This window comes from Oncorhynchus mykiss, chromosome 3 (assembly GCF_057628025.1).
Source record: "Oncorhynchus mykiss isolate SJ-2025 chromosome 3, ASM5762802v1, whole genome shotgun sequence".
Lineage (NCBI taxonomy): Eukaryota > Metazoa > Chordata > Actinopteri > Salmoniformes > Salmonidae > Oncorhynchus > Oncorhynchus mykiss.
This window is the reverse complement of record NC_143024.1, coordinates 33072340-33085121: the sequence shown is the minus strand read 5'-3', so window position 1 is coordinate 33085121 and position 12782 is coordinate 33072340. Positions and strand designations below refer to the sequence as shown.

At 45.5% G+C, this 12782-nt stretch overlaps 1 pseudogene across 1 annotated transcript; it reads right to left on the bottom strand.

The window, feature by feature from the left end:
* Window positions 1-395: 395 nt before the first annotated feature.
* LOC110503897 (uncharacterized) lies at window positions 396-12395 on the bottom strand (annotated as a pseudogene). Its single transcript, XR_016494936.1, has 20 exons — window positions 12191-12395; window positions 11902-11972; window positions 11238-11348; window positions 11051-11125; window positions 10867-10917; window positions 10715-10765; window positions 10270-10578; window positions 9780-9947; window positions 8884-9093; window positions 8262-8404; window positions 4953-5147; window positions 4695-4781; window positions 4433-4622; window positions 4099-4252; window positions 3507-3675; window positions 3141-3284; window positions 2743-3052; window positions 2543-2653; window positions 2278-2443; window positions 396-870 (listed from the first exon to the last, which is right to left on the bottom strand). The product of XR_016494936.1 is annotated as an uncharacterized LOC110503897 (transcript).
* Window positions 12396-12782: the final 387 nt, after the last annotated feature.

The following is a 12782-nucleotide window of genomic DNA, read 5'->3' as shown; positions in this document are numbered from 1 at the left end:
CTCAATGTTGCTTCCAGATTTCACTAGCCTTGAACTGGTTTCTGGAATAGTTTATATGTGGTATGAATATACTGCAGTCACAAATATCCTCTCTGCTCCTCTCCTTTGAAGTGTCTGAACTTGGTTCTGTCCTTTTTGGGTTGGTTCTGTGTGCTCCTTGTCTGTGACTGTGTGCTGTTCAGTGGTCATAGTTTCGTCCTCTAAGTTGACCTTGCAGGCAGTTGTGCGGAACAGGCGCAACAGGTCCCGAAACCGCCGAGACACCTGGACAAGAGAGAGGTAAAGTAGTCAGTGGACTAGGGTTCATTTCACAAGCCAAGACTTTTCAACAAGTGCATTACTGTTGGATCTTTATAGTTTGGTTACAAAAAACAACCTTCACCTCATTGAGTGTCTTATCGCCAAGTTGGGTGGAAATTGCCTGGAAAGTACTCTGATTGGCACCTTGCTGCTGACAGGTGGTTAGAATGACACGGTCAGCCTCCCTGTAACCCAAAGAGGATTATCACTCTTTAACAAAAACATTTTAAAAAATTAAACAAAGATCAAACATTTTCAGGCTCGTCTTTCTCACCTTGTCCAGAGTATGACCTTCTCCCCACTGGCAGTGAGGGAGATGTTTTTGGCACACACGGAGATCAGAAGAGGGGTTGGGACAAGGCTGCAGGGGGTTCTCCATCTCCCCACTAAAGGGTGTTGGGAGGCCATCAGACACCCCCGAGCCTTCTCCATCCCCCTTACTCCTCTTCGGTGAGGGGCTGTGTTCTCTCCCCCCATCCTTATCCTCCTCGTCATCCTCCTCTTCCTTCTCCTCAGGGATGGAGAGTGAGCCTTCCTCAGGACCCTCCCATGAAGGAGCTCCTTGCTCTTCTGAAAAGCATAATGGTTGTTTATCTGCAACGTGTAAAAGAGTTTAAAGGGGGGCTGAACTTCCTGATTTGGCTCTAATATTTTTGGCTTGTTCAGAAATGCAGCAGCCATGACTGAAGCCAAACGAGAGTTGTCCAACCGGCCTTTACCACCACAGACCACTTGTATGGCGCTGTGTAGGCGAGCGGTTTGCTGACTGTACACAATTCCTGGTAGCTGAAAATGTTCAATTTCTTCCATGGCCTGCATACTCACCAGACATGTCACCCATTGAGCATATTTGGGATGCTCTGGATCGACGTGTACAACAGCGCGTTCCTGTTCCCACCAATATCCAGCCACTTCACACAGCATTGAAGAATGAGACAACATTCCACAGGCCACAATCAACAGCCTGAATAACTCTATGTGAAGGAGATGTGTGGCTCTGCATCAGGCAAATGGTGATCACACCAGATACTAACTGGTTCTGACCCACACCCCTACTTTAAAAAAAAGGTATCTATGACCAACAGATGCATATCTGTATTCCCAGTCATGTGAAATCCATAAATTAGGGCCTAAATGTTTTTTCATTTGACTGATTTCCTTTCCCTATAACTCAGTAAAATCCTTAATTGTTGCACGTTGCATTTATATTTTTGTTCAGTATAGATAACTTGACCAGGTCTTGTGTCTTGAAGTCGTCTAGACTAGCTAGTGCTAGCCAACTTATTTCGCTATTTAACTTCAGCCGGCTGTTGTGCGACCGTGGCAAAATTGGTTTGACATTGATTAGCTTCTCTGGGGCTAGTTAGGGACAGTCAATGAATTACACAATGGAAATGGGACAATATTTTTACATTGCACATCTTTTAGTTGTCTCATTAAATGCTTCCAATATTTGTATATGCAATTCTAAAATGCATAGTTGGTTTATGTTTTTAAGTCATAGACATTTGGCAGCATTGACAAACATTTTGTCCATGTACATTGTCATTTACTGATGGTACCCAACTAGCCCCATAGAGATATTGAATGTCAAACCAAATTGACAATAGGCATTAAAATCAGGTTGCGTGCAGCTGCGCTCCGAACTGATGATTACTTGGGTGCTGCCAGCTGTGGGCAGGATTGAAATAAACCCAACCCAAGGAAAACAGTACCCTTCATTCCGTGACATACAATTATTTCCAATCATCTCGCAAATCTCAGTTTAGGACAAGACTGACTTCATGAGTCTTATCGATGTCACAATGCCGTTTTCAAAACGAGAAGTTGCTTTTTAGGGGCAGTCGCTCATTAACGTTTTGCATTCTATAGGCAACAATGTATTTTCAGCCATATTACTTATGTAGATCGGTTTTGCTTTTGACCAAATAATGACAACAACCTTAATTCATGCAGCATTGGTAGTGCAATTCTTACCAGAATGTGGACTGTTGACCCCACTGTCGACTTCAGCATCCACCTCTTGCTCTTCCTCTCTCCCCCCCCCCCCGCCTGTCTCAGTGTGGAGACTGGCTGTGGGGTCGGTTGCCGTGGGGTACAAGGTGTCAAGGCTCTTCATCACCCTGGGGACGCCATCGGAAGCCTGAGAGAAGACTGCATGTCACAATCTGTCATCTCCATAACTCTCACTCATTTTATTCACACAGTTTAGAACAACAAAACACTAGACTACGGAGGCTACCTTGTTGCCGTGGCAGCGAGAGCATCCTTTCATCTTGAGTCTGAGAAGCTTGGCATCATGGCTGGCACCATGACAGAGGCAGAAGCAGTCCTTTTCTGGCCAATCACACTCCTGTGAAGGAAGACAACCAGCCAAATCAGAATCATAATTGCAAATGCAATTAGAAATCAACAAACTACACAGTTCACATTTCCTCAAACCTTGTAGATGCCATGAGATCCCATCTTCCTCCTCCGACTGCGACCTGTCATTGGTGGAATATCTTCTTACTCTAGATCAGGGAGGGTCACTTCTTCAAAACCACCACTTGCCCCTCCCCCCGACCCCAAGCCAACACCCTCATCTCCGTCTATTCCGCCCCCTGCCTCCTCTGGCCAACAAGCCTCCTCAAACTGCCCTGGACGGGCTGGGGGTGGGCGGAGCTCGTCAAAAAATACCCAGAATTCCCTGCGTATGGGCACGTTGCAAGTGCGTGTGGCCTTTCAGGAGGGAGGACATCTGTGCTTTAAGCTGTAGAAAACAGGTGGATTCCAATGGTGATTTAACTTTGGTTTACTGTGGTGACAACTAATGTAAATGGTGTAGAATACTGACATACCTCCTCTATACTGGCAGGACTGAGGCCAGGTCCCCCCTGCAGAGCACGTATGATTTTCTGGTAGTGAGACAGGTTTCCCCCAAAACTAATCTCCAGCTGCCTCAGGAAGCGTCGACTCCGCTCAAATGCCTGCTGCTCCTCAAACTGGACAGGACATAAAACATCCCAAAGTCGAAGAGTATTAATGGCTTTTTCAGCAGTGAGAACTTTGCAGATTCACTACAATGTGTTAGGCTACAAGACAAATAATCATTTTTGTTCAACATAATTATATATGAACTCTCTGTTACATTGGGCCTGATACTTAATAAGCACCTATAAAAATATCCAATACGAAGTGATAAGCGGATGTGATGTCATCCTTACCAGGCCACACTCCAAAGCCTGCTCCGGGAGGAGGAAGGCCGCAAAGTCTCTGAGGAGGTCTGGCCATTCCACCAGGACAGGACGGAGCTGGGAGAAGAGCTCCACTGCGCTTGGTACGGATGAGGTAGCGACACATGAGCTGATAGGGGAGCTCTGTCTGGCTGAAGTGCTTCAGCCCCAGTACATTGAGTATGGAACAAAAATCCACATTGCGAGTAAATATCTAGTCTTTAGTCAAACATTCAACCATGCAAGGAAGAATTTGATGCTTGGTTGTAGCAGTAAAGATGACATAGACCCTCATAGTTCCAACTATGTCGGTGAACGGTCTTTGAATGGGTTTGAGAGAGAGAGACCCTCTCTTTTCAACACGGGTTAACACACATTTAAGTGTTTATATTTAGCTTAATACTGAGCAGGCATCACTGACATAAAATACTCACGTTAGGCATAGCTATTTTTGACCAGGGACTGTGTGTAAATAAGGATTGTTTTTGAACAGATTGCTGTTGTTTGTGAACATGAGCTCCTGTGGAGTTTGTCTCCCCACACAGGACGTGCTGCATGTGTAAATGTGTGTGTGTGCACGTACCTGTCCTCTCGGTGTGTGTAGAAGTTGTTCTTGGTGCGCGGAGGGTGCAGTGCGGGGTCCAGGCTGCAGTGGGGCAGGAGCTCTGGATAGAGGAAGACGGAGCAGGTGGTGAGCAGCCAGGCCGTCTTAGCAGGCAGCAGAGGGTATGTACGCACTGCAGGGACAACCAAACACTTACACACAATCAAGCAATTCACAAACCCACCCTCTGATACATAGATAACACAAAACAGCTACACACAGGTTATTGATACCATCTTTAGTACATACAATTCAGATTCTCACGTCTTTACATATGAACTACACACACACACCAGACCTTCCTGTTCATTACCATTGTTAGAGCGTGTTTGAAGCCTGGCAGGGGGGGTTGGAGAAAGAGCGGATGGCAAGACAGAGCTCTCCTGCTCCTGGACCAGAGACAGTGCCCCCTGGAGGTTTCAAGCCCTGAAAATGCTGCTGAAGCCTGGGTCCCGGACTGACCTGATCGCCTCCTCGTGCTGGGTAAACACCTGGAGCTTCTCCTGGGTGGAAGGCACACAGAGACTAGGACTTGAGAAGGGTATATATAGATAGAGCGAGCCTCAGTAACTCACCAGGTATTGTTTGGTGGTGTGGGCCTTGTGGTGCAGGGCCTCCACAGGGCTGCACAGCAGGTTCACCTGGGTCAGCAGCTGTATGTGCTGAACAGAGACAGACAAAACAGGAAAGGAAGGGGGGGGGGGGTCTGTGAGTCTACCAGTAGAAAACAATTAACATTATTGGTGTCAATAATAAAGCAACTTGAAAAATCTAAATGTTGTATTCCACCAACTTCAGTTCCTCAATTAGGGTTTACAAGCGGGCCAACCTACCTGTTGGACTTGCTTCCGCAGCTGGAGTTTCTGGGCGTGGTCGAGCGCGGGGCAGCACCATGGGGGGTGATACTGTGACGACGGGGGTGGAGCGGCCAGGAGTCTCCTGGAGAGCTCTCCGCTGCTGCAGAACCTCCATCTGCTCCCTCACAGTACGCTGCCTCTGTCAGCATGTTAGCCAGTGGCTCCTGAAACCTGCAGAGGTCAGAGGGCAGGGGTCAGGAAGGGGAATAATAATCATATTGATGACATAATAATACATTCAATTTTTATAGCACTTTATTGCATTAATCATCGGAGTGCTTTAAAGCATAAAAAAAAGACAAGCAATTTAGAAAAACATAATTCATGAGATGGAAGGTCCTGAGAGGGTGGGGAAAGGTCATGGCTTGAGTGGTCATCAGAGGAAGATGGTCGTAAGGGGAGAGCAAGAAAATATGGCAGGCAGGCAGCACTGAGTCATCAAGGTGTCTCACTGTCCCTCCCGTCTGTGTGGCTTCTCCTTAGTAGGGATCGGATTAAGTTTTGAGCTCAGCTACTGCAGTTCATGGACTCCATAGTAACGTTAGGTGTAGCTAGCTAGCTACGCCTTCACTACTACCAAAATGAAGTACCCATTGGATGAATCTAAGACAGAAAGCACACCACATTTCAATAACAATTTAAGAGTAGCCTTGTAGGGAGGATTCCTCCCTTTGATCCTCATCACTGCAAACCGTCTTGCTTTTCAGGCTTATCTCCATCCCAAACCTCTGGACACTGACTGGCATTTGAATACAGTCATTTAGCAGACTTTATCCCCAAAAATATCAGTATATGTGGCCCATGTGGGAGATGAGACCGAAGAGACTTGACTGGAATTATCCTGAACAAAAATATAAAAACTCAACATTTTACTGAGTTACAGTTCATAGAAGGAAATCAGTCAATTTAAATGAATTAATTCTGCCCTAATCTATGGATTTCACATGACTTGGCAGGGGCACAGCTATGGGTGAGAATAGGCCCACCCACTGGGGAGCCAGGCCCAGCCAATCAGAATACATTGTCCCCCACAAAATGGCTTTATTACAGACAGAAATACTCCTCAGTTTCATCAGTTGTACAGATGGCTGGTCTCAGCAGGTGAAGAAGCCAGATGTTGAGGTCCTGGGCTGGCATGATTAGACGTAGTCTGCGGTTGGGAGGCAGGTTGGTCGTACTGCCAAATTCTCTAAAACAACGTTGGAGGCAGCTTATGGTAGAGAAATTAACATGCCAATTGCACGCTCCCTCAAAACTTGAGACATCTGTGGCATTGAATTGTGTGGCAAAACGGAACATTTTAGAGTGGCCTTTTATTGTCCCCAACACAAGATGCACCCGTGTAATGATCATGCTATTTAATCAGCTTCTTGAAATGCCACACCGGTCAGGTGGATGGATTATGTTGCAAAGGAGAAATGTTCACTAACAGGGATGTAAACAAATTTGTGCAGAAAATTTAGAAATAATTTTTGTGCATATGGAACATTTCTTATTTCAGCTCATGAAACATGGGACCAACACTTCACATGTTGCGTTTTTATGTTTGTTCAGTATGTTTGGATTATGCAATATTCTTCTTAAAATGCTCTAGTCTACGCAATGGGATCTGACTGAGGTTCTTTGCGTAGCTATACGTACTTTTGTGCACTGAACTTTTGGAACGTGACGAAAGCGTAGCTCCGCTTGTGTAGACTGAAATCACAGTGGAGACTTAACCCTCTCTACCCACTTCTTTCCCTCTTCTACTTTCCCTAATGTTGCTGAGTCATTAGTGGTAGCACTGTCAAAGTGCCCTGACTCCATAGTTTGGAAAAACCTGTCTGTCTCTCCCCACGTCATACTGCCTCGGTAACATCTAGAGACACACATTACAGCCAGGACCAGGACACAGTGACGCAAACGCGTGTGCGCGTGCGTGGACAGTTGCTGGAAGGAAGTAAAGCTCTCTCTGCTCCTGTCAGTTCAGAGACGTGGCCTGAAAACGGCACGTCGCACACACAGAGATCTCTCAACAGACGTCACAGTTCAAACAGCAAAGTGGGCACATGTGCCAACCAGCTACTGAACACCTGGTGCACTGGGAGTGTGTGTGAGACACAAAGTGAGTTTGTTAGCGGTGTGTGTCTTCTGTTAGTAAGTGTGAGTTGCTGTAGCTCCAATGTGAGTCCTGTGTGTTACTGTGGATTGTAGCTCTACTGTGAGTTCTGTATGTTAGTGTGGATTGTAGCTCTACTGTGAGTCCTGTGTGTTAGTGTGGATTGTAGCTCTACTGTGAGTCCTGTGTGTTAGTGTGGATTGTAACTCTACTGTGAGTCCTGTGTGGATTGTAACTCTACTGTGAGTCCTGTGTGTTAGTGTGGATTGTAGCTCTACTGTGAGTCCTGTGTGTTAGTGTGGATTGTAGCTCTACTGTGAGTTCTGTCCACCTCCTGACACTTCTGAGGAAGAAAAAAACACCAGAGCATTTCTCTGCCTCCCTACCCAAGCAGATACAGCACCCCTCTGCTGCTCTGTCCCGAAGGGAGGACTGTGTGTGTGTGTACGTAATTCCTAGAATGTCATAGATGATTAGGCTCAAACGCATGAGTGGCTGCAGTCACGTATCCTGCAGTTGTTCATAACACATACGACAGATGGCCAATTTGGCCCACCAACCAGCACAAAGTCAACAAGAGGACCGTATTTGTAGAAAAAAGGAAGCAAGGGTGAGCTAAACAGTCACACATTCACATCCATTAAGGTCTGGGATAGTTAGCACTGTTGACTCGAGGAGGACCAGGAAGCAATGGATTATTTGGCTCATAATGCTATTATTATTTTTATATTTCTCGTCACAAGTACGGTGACAAGAAAGTTATAGCAAATTCTAGTTGCTTCCTCTTGTTGTTTGCTCCACATTAAAAGCTCTATATCATTATTAATATGAGGTACTGGGTTGGTGGACCAACTCAGTGACCTTGTGGTTAGTGTCCACCCTAAGATCGGAATGTTGGGAATTCGATCCCCAGCCAAGTCATACCAAAGACTGTAAAAATGGGAACCAATGAGCGTCTGCTTGGCACTCAGCATTAAGGAGATAGATTGGGGGTAAGGCCCTGCGATAGACATCCTGTCCCAGGGGGTCTACTTGTACATCAAGCTGCCTCATGCTACAGAAACAGGAGATCTGCTCCTACAAGCTGTTCCGGTTCAAGGCTACTTACTTACTGGGTTGGCGGTACACTTTTTGAAAGCCCTTTCTTTCCCGAGAGAAATAGGGAAAGGGTCAGGGTAGAATCATACCGAATGGCTTGTGGAATGTTGAATTGCTGAGCGCTCAGGGGTGGAGCAGCTTCCTCCCTCTCTTCATCTTCTTCGTGCCCATCGTCATCCTGCCCATTCACTATTAGCTCATCATCCTGGAACTGAAGGGGTAAAAAGAGTGAGATTCAGAAAGAGAGATTGTTTTTTAAAGAAAGAGACTTGCAGATATGATCCCATAATTCTCCTCACTGTCTCGAAAAGCGAAGCGGGGGAGACAAACAGGAGCAGAGCAGTGGGGGAAAGGTCAAAATTTGCAAAACATGACAGAGCAAACAAACAGAGAGCAATTAAACCAGCTACACACACCTCCCATAAAACATGTACACACACACAGGTTAAATGCAGCTCCATCTGTCTTCTACTGCCTGCATGACACTTGTCAGTGTTTGGAGGAGTGCCAACTTTTTTGTGTATTTCACTAATAAAGTATTTGCTCCTAGAAAAAATGAATCCATGGCCCATTTTTGAAAATGATGTGTTCCTTATTAAGCAACAGCGTAAAATCCTGTTGCATCGGTTTCTACATGGTTGGACTATTCCATTTCAATAGTACACTGCCCATCCTTGAACCCTCCCTCATTAACCCTTTCTTTGAATCTTAACCGTCATTCTCCATATCAGATGTCATGAGGCCCTGCAGCCACTTGCTCCAGTCGCGGTCCTCCAGGGCCAAGCTGTAGTCGTACATGTCAGGCGTGATGTCAGGGGCATGTAGCTCCGCCTCCAGCTTGCCCAGAGGCACGTTCCTCAGGGTCCGTTTGGAGCAGATACGACATGCCACAAGGCTAGACCCTACACCTCCAGTCAAAGGCTGGAAACAGATAGATGGAACCAATGAAGAAAGAGATTCACATTGACTTTGGTCCTGATATGGCTGAATAGTGTCCTGATAAGAATCCGGTGATTTCCTGGTATAGCTGAATAGTCTGCTAGTATTCATGGGTTGCACATTTCGTCACAATATTGTTTTGAACGTTCTCTTGAGGACTGATGCCCGAATGAACGTTCTACTCAATGCATTGTCATTAGTGGTGATGAAGATTTAATCAAAAGTGCATTACAGTGGCTTGAAAACACAGTGACAATTCAAAAGGAGGCAAATAATTAATAGGAAAACCTTTTGTCATAATTGTGATGTCGCCAGATTGACTTTAGATGCAGTATAACTTTAGCTAGCTAGCCATGATTGAGGGGACAGCACTGCATTTTAGCTGGCTATTTTTGACAAACTTTGCTAGCTAATGGAAACATGGCCCTCTCTCTAAAGTGAGTTTGACGACATTATGATGGAAAAGTTTTTTTCAACTCATTATTTTCTACTTTAGCACTGTCATCCTTTTTCCAAGCCACTGTAGTGTAATTAGCCCCTGTCCAAAATGACTTGGCATCAGTCAGGCACATATATGGCTGAGGCGTCTGTAGAAAGTTCATAACAATAGCAACGAAGTGACTAAGTGATGGAAGTGCAACCCATTAATAGTTTAACAGTTTCAATACCTGGAAGGTTTCAGTGCAGATGGGGCTGAGTTCCAGCTCTTCCTCCACTGCGTGAAGCTTCTCCAGGAAGGTGCAGACTTGGGCCCTGAGGGGCCGGGCGGGGCCAGTGGAGGATGGGGGCCCAGTAGGAACAGTCTCCACCCTCAGATGTCTGGGCTGCCATGGCTTCTAAACATAAACCAAGACCAACATTACAGTAAACTCTTACTCATCCAGTGCACATTGTAAACATTAACTCAGTCAGTTAACTCTGACCCTGTATATATTAGGTTTACTTACTTATTTCTATTTCTCGTGTGTTTTTGTTCTACCTTATGTTTTCTTTAGTATTACATTTTTATTGATTACTGCATTGTTCGATTAAGAGCTCTCAAGAAAGGCATTTCACTGTACCTGTGACAAGAAATTTAAATAATAATAGCATTATTTTCCCCCCAATCATTTCAATAACTTTCAAACAAAGGCCAAATGCAGAGGTGCAGTGTGTTACCTGTCTGGGACTGTCAAATCTGTCCTCTTCACACTCAGAGTGTCCAGGGGTCCTGGGCCGCGCCCCTCGGGCACAGCATGGCGATGAGCCTGCGATGTCCACGTCGCTCCAAAATGACAATGTCACAGGCATGACATCGTAGTCACATAGCACACCCTTTTGACTGATTGAACAAAATTTATTGACTAACGGAGCAGAGATGAAGCTCTTCTTCACCTCCTCTGCAGTCTCATCCTCTTTATCAAGGCAGTACTCTTCATCAGAGGAGTCGTCCTCGTCTTCCAGAGGGATGTCTACAAACTGGGGGGGCTGGGGAGAGGAAGCAGGGAGTGAGATGAGAGGGAAAGAGCGAAACAGAGAGACAAAGCAACAGAGACTACACACAACAGTGAGGAGTAATAAAATATTTGACATGACTCTAGCAGTTTGTGTGACAGGGACATACCTTCACTTCAAGGGCCCTTTTGATAGGAGAAATATTCCAGGTGGGGATGCTCTGCAAGGGAAGAGGAAGCCGCTTTAGACTATTGAGATGAATCCAGGAAAAAATATTAAGAGGTAGCTAGCTAGCTGCAAGTTGTGTTACTAGAAACCCACCACCCCTTTTTCTACCCCCTCCTTCAGTCTGGAGCGGGTCATCTTGGGCTCCTGAGGGAAGCAAATAGAAGGTAAAAACATTGAATTCAGGCAGAGAGAGAAACCTTTATAAACTTGCAAGTGATATCAGCAACCAATTTCTGAGTTGTACTGTCAGTAGAACTTGCTGTAAGTTGACGCTCACAAATAGGGCTAGGTCCTGCATCTCCTGGATGGCTGCTTTCGTCATGGCCACTACATGCTCGTTGGTTATCACTTCCTGAGGGCAACATTCACAGGTGTCAGTCAAAACTTTTCAACACTAACATTAGTAACATTAGTACTTAGCATTAACCCCTCTTTTGACCGGATTGAGACTCCAGGTAATTCACATGGAGGATGGTCCGGACGTTGACGGAGGTCAAGTTGTGTTGCTGTGACTTCCTCTCCAGATCCAGCTGCTCAAACTCATCCTCATCGCTGTCACTCGATGAATCTTCCAATTACCTTTTTCCAGCCACGGAGTGTCCCTCTTCCTGCCCATTGTCTTAAGTGCTCTTCATTTTCGAGCTGCTCTTCCTCGTTGTCAGCCTCTGGCCCCCACAATCCTCTCCATCTTCAGACGGAAGTAAGTAATCAAAACAGAAACCCAATTCTCATACACTAGAAATCTGATCCAGTGTTTCCAAAATGGTGGGTACGTTCACTTCCTATAGAGCAGGTATGAGCAACTCATCATAAGGGTCTGCAGTGGCTCACAGGGCTGATTACCAACATCCATACCCACACGCAGTCAGAGCCAGGCCTAGACTTTTGGGGGCCCTACGTGAAATTGTTGGGAGCAAAACCTTTTAGCGGTCCCCCTCTTGACAGCGGAGAGAGCTAATTTCCTGCAATTCCACACATTTTGCCAAGGGGTTTAGAAAGCAAGTTTGCTGCAATTCTACATATTTTGTCATGGGACGAAGAGAAGATTTAGCAATTTAATAACTAATTTCATGCAAATGTAAAAAAAATAAATGCCATGGGGCAGAGAGAAAATAACTGCAGCTTTACAGCTAATTCCTCCTCTTCTGCCTCGGAGGGGCTGGGATATAGCTGACAAACATCCCCATTCTTAAGCTGGCCTGCAGCAGACACAAAACTAAGATTTAACAATGAGATAGATGATCACATTCCCACCACTGAAGCATGTAAAACCAATTAAATGCCCTTGCACACAAACTCCCATATCCATTCATATCTCAGCAACACACACTGTGTTACTTGTCATCCCTCTCTCTTTTCCATTACCCCTTCCTTTTCTCATCCCTCCGTACATGAAGCAATGGTCCTCTGCTTGAACCTGGGAGAGTGTCCCCTGGGACCGTCATCCCAAAGCCCTTTCCCTTAGCAGGGGTGGAAATTGAGATATGTCTGTTAACAGAGAGAGTGCAGAGTGGACCACCATTGGAGATCTGGGGGGCATAGATTGTCTCATCCCTCTTTAAGGCTTTAGAACTCAAGGGCTGTAATTCTGGGGTGCTCGATTTGCGTTTCTGGGCTTTCATGCTTCGAGGCCTGAAAGAACACAACAGTTTAACGTTACAGTTACATGAGCGGGGGCTAACGTCAACAGACAGAAAAATGTACTTTGTCATAGAATAAGCCAATAGGATGAAATATTTGCTGTTGTTACTAGCTAGACAAAATGTATATAGCCGAGTGAAACAGCTAACGTATGTGTCCCATGTGTGCAATTCAAGCTACTATCTAGCTAGCTGTTATTATCTAGCAGGCTGGTGGTGCCACTTTCTCGGTTGCAGTACAACAAGCACAACCAAGTCAACACAGCTATAGAAAACGTTTCTTATTAGCTAAAATAATCGTATGATACAAGTCACACTAATGACCCTGAAGTTGTTGTTTTGGTAGCTAGCTTGTGTTGTTTTTATTAA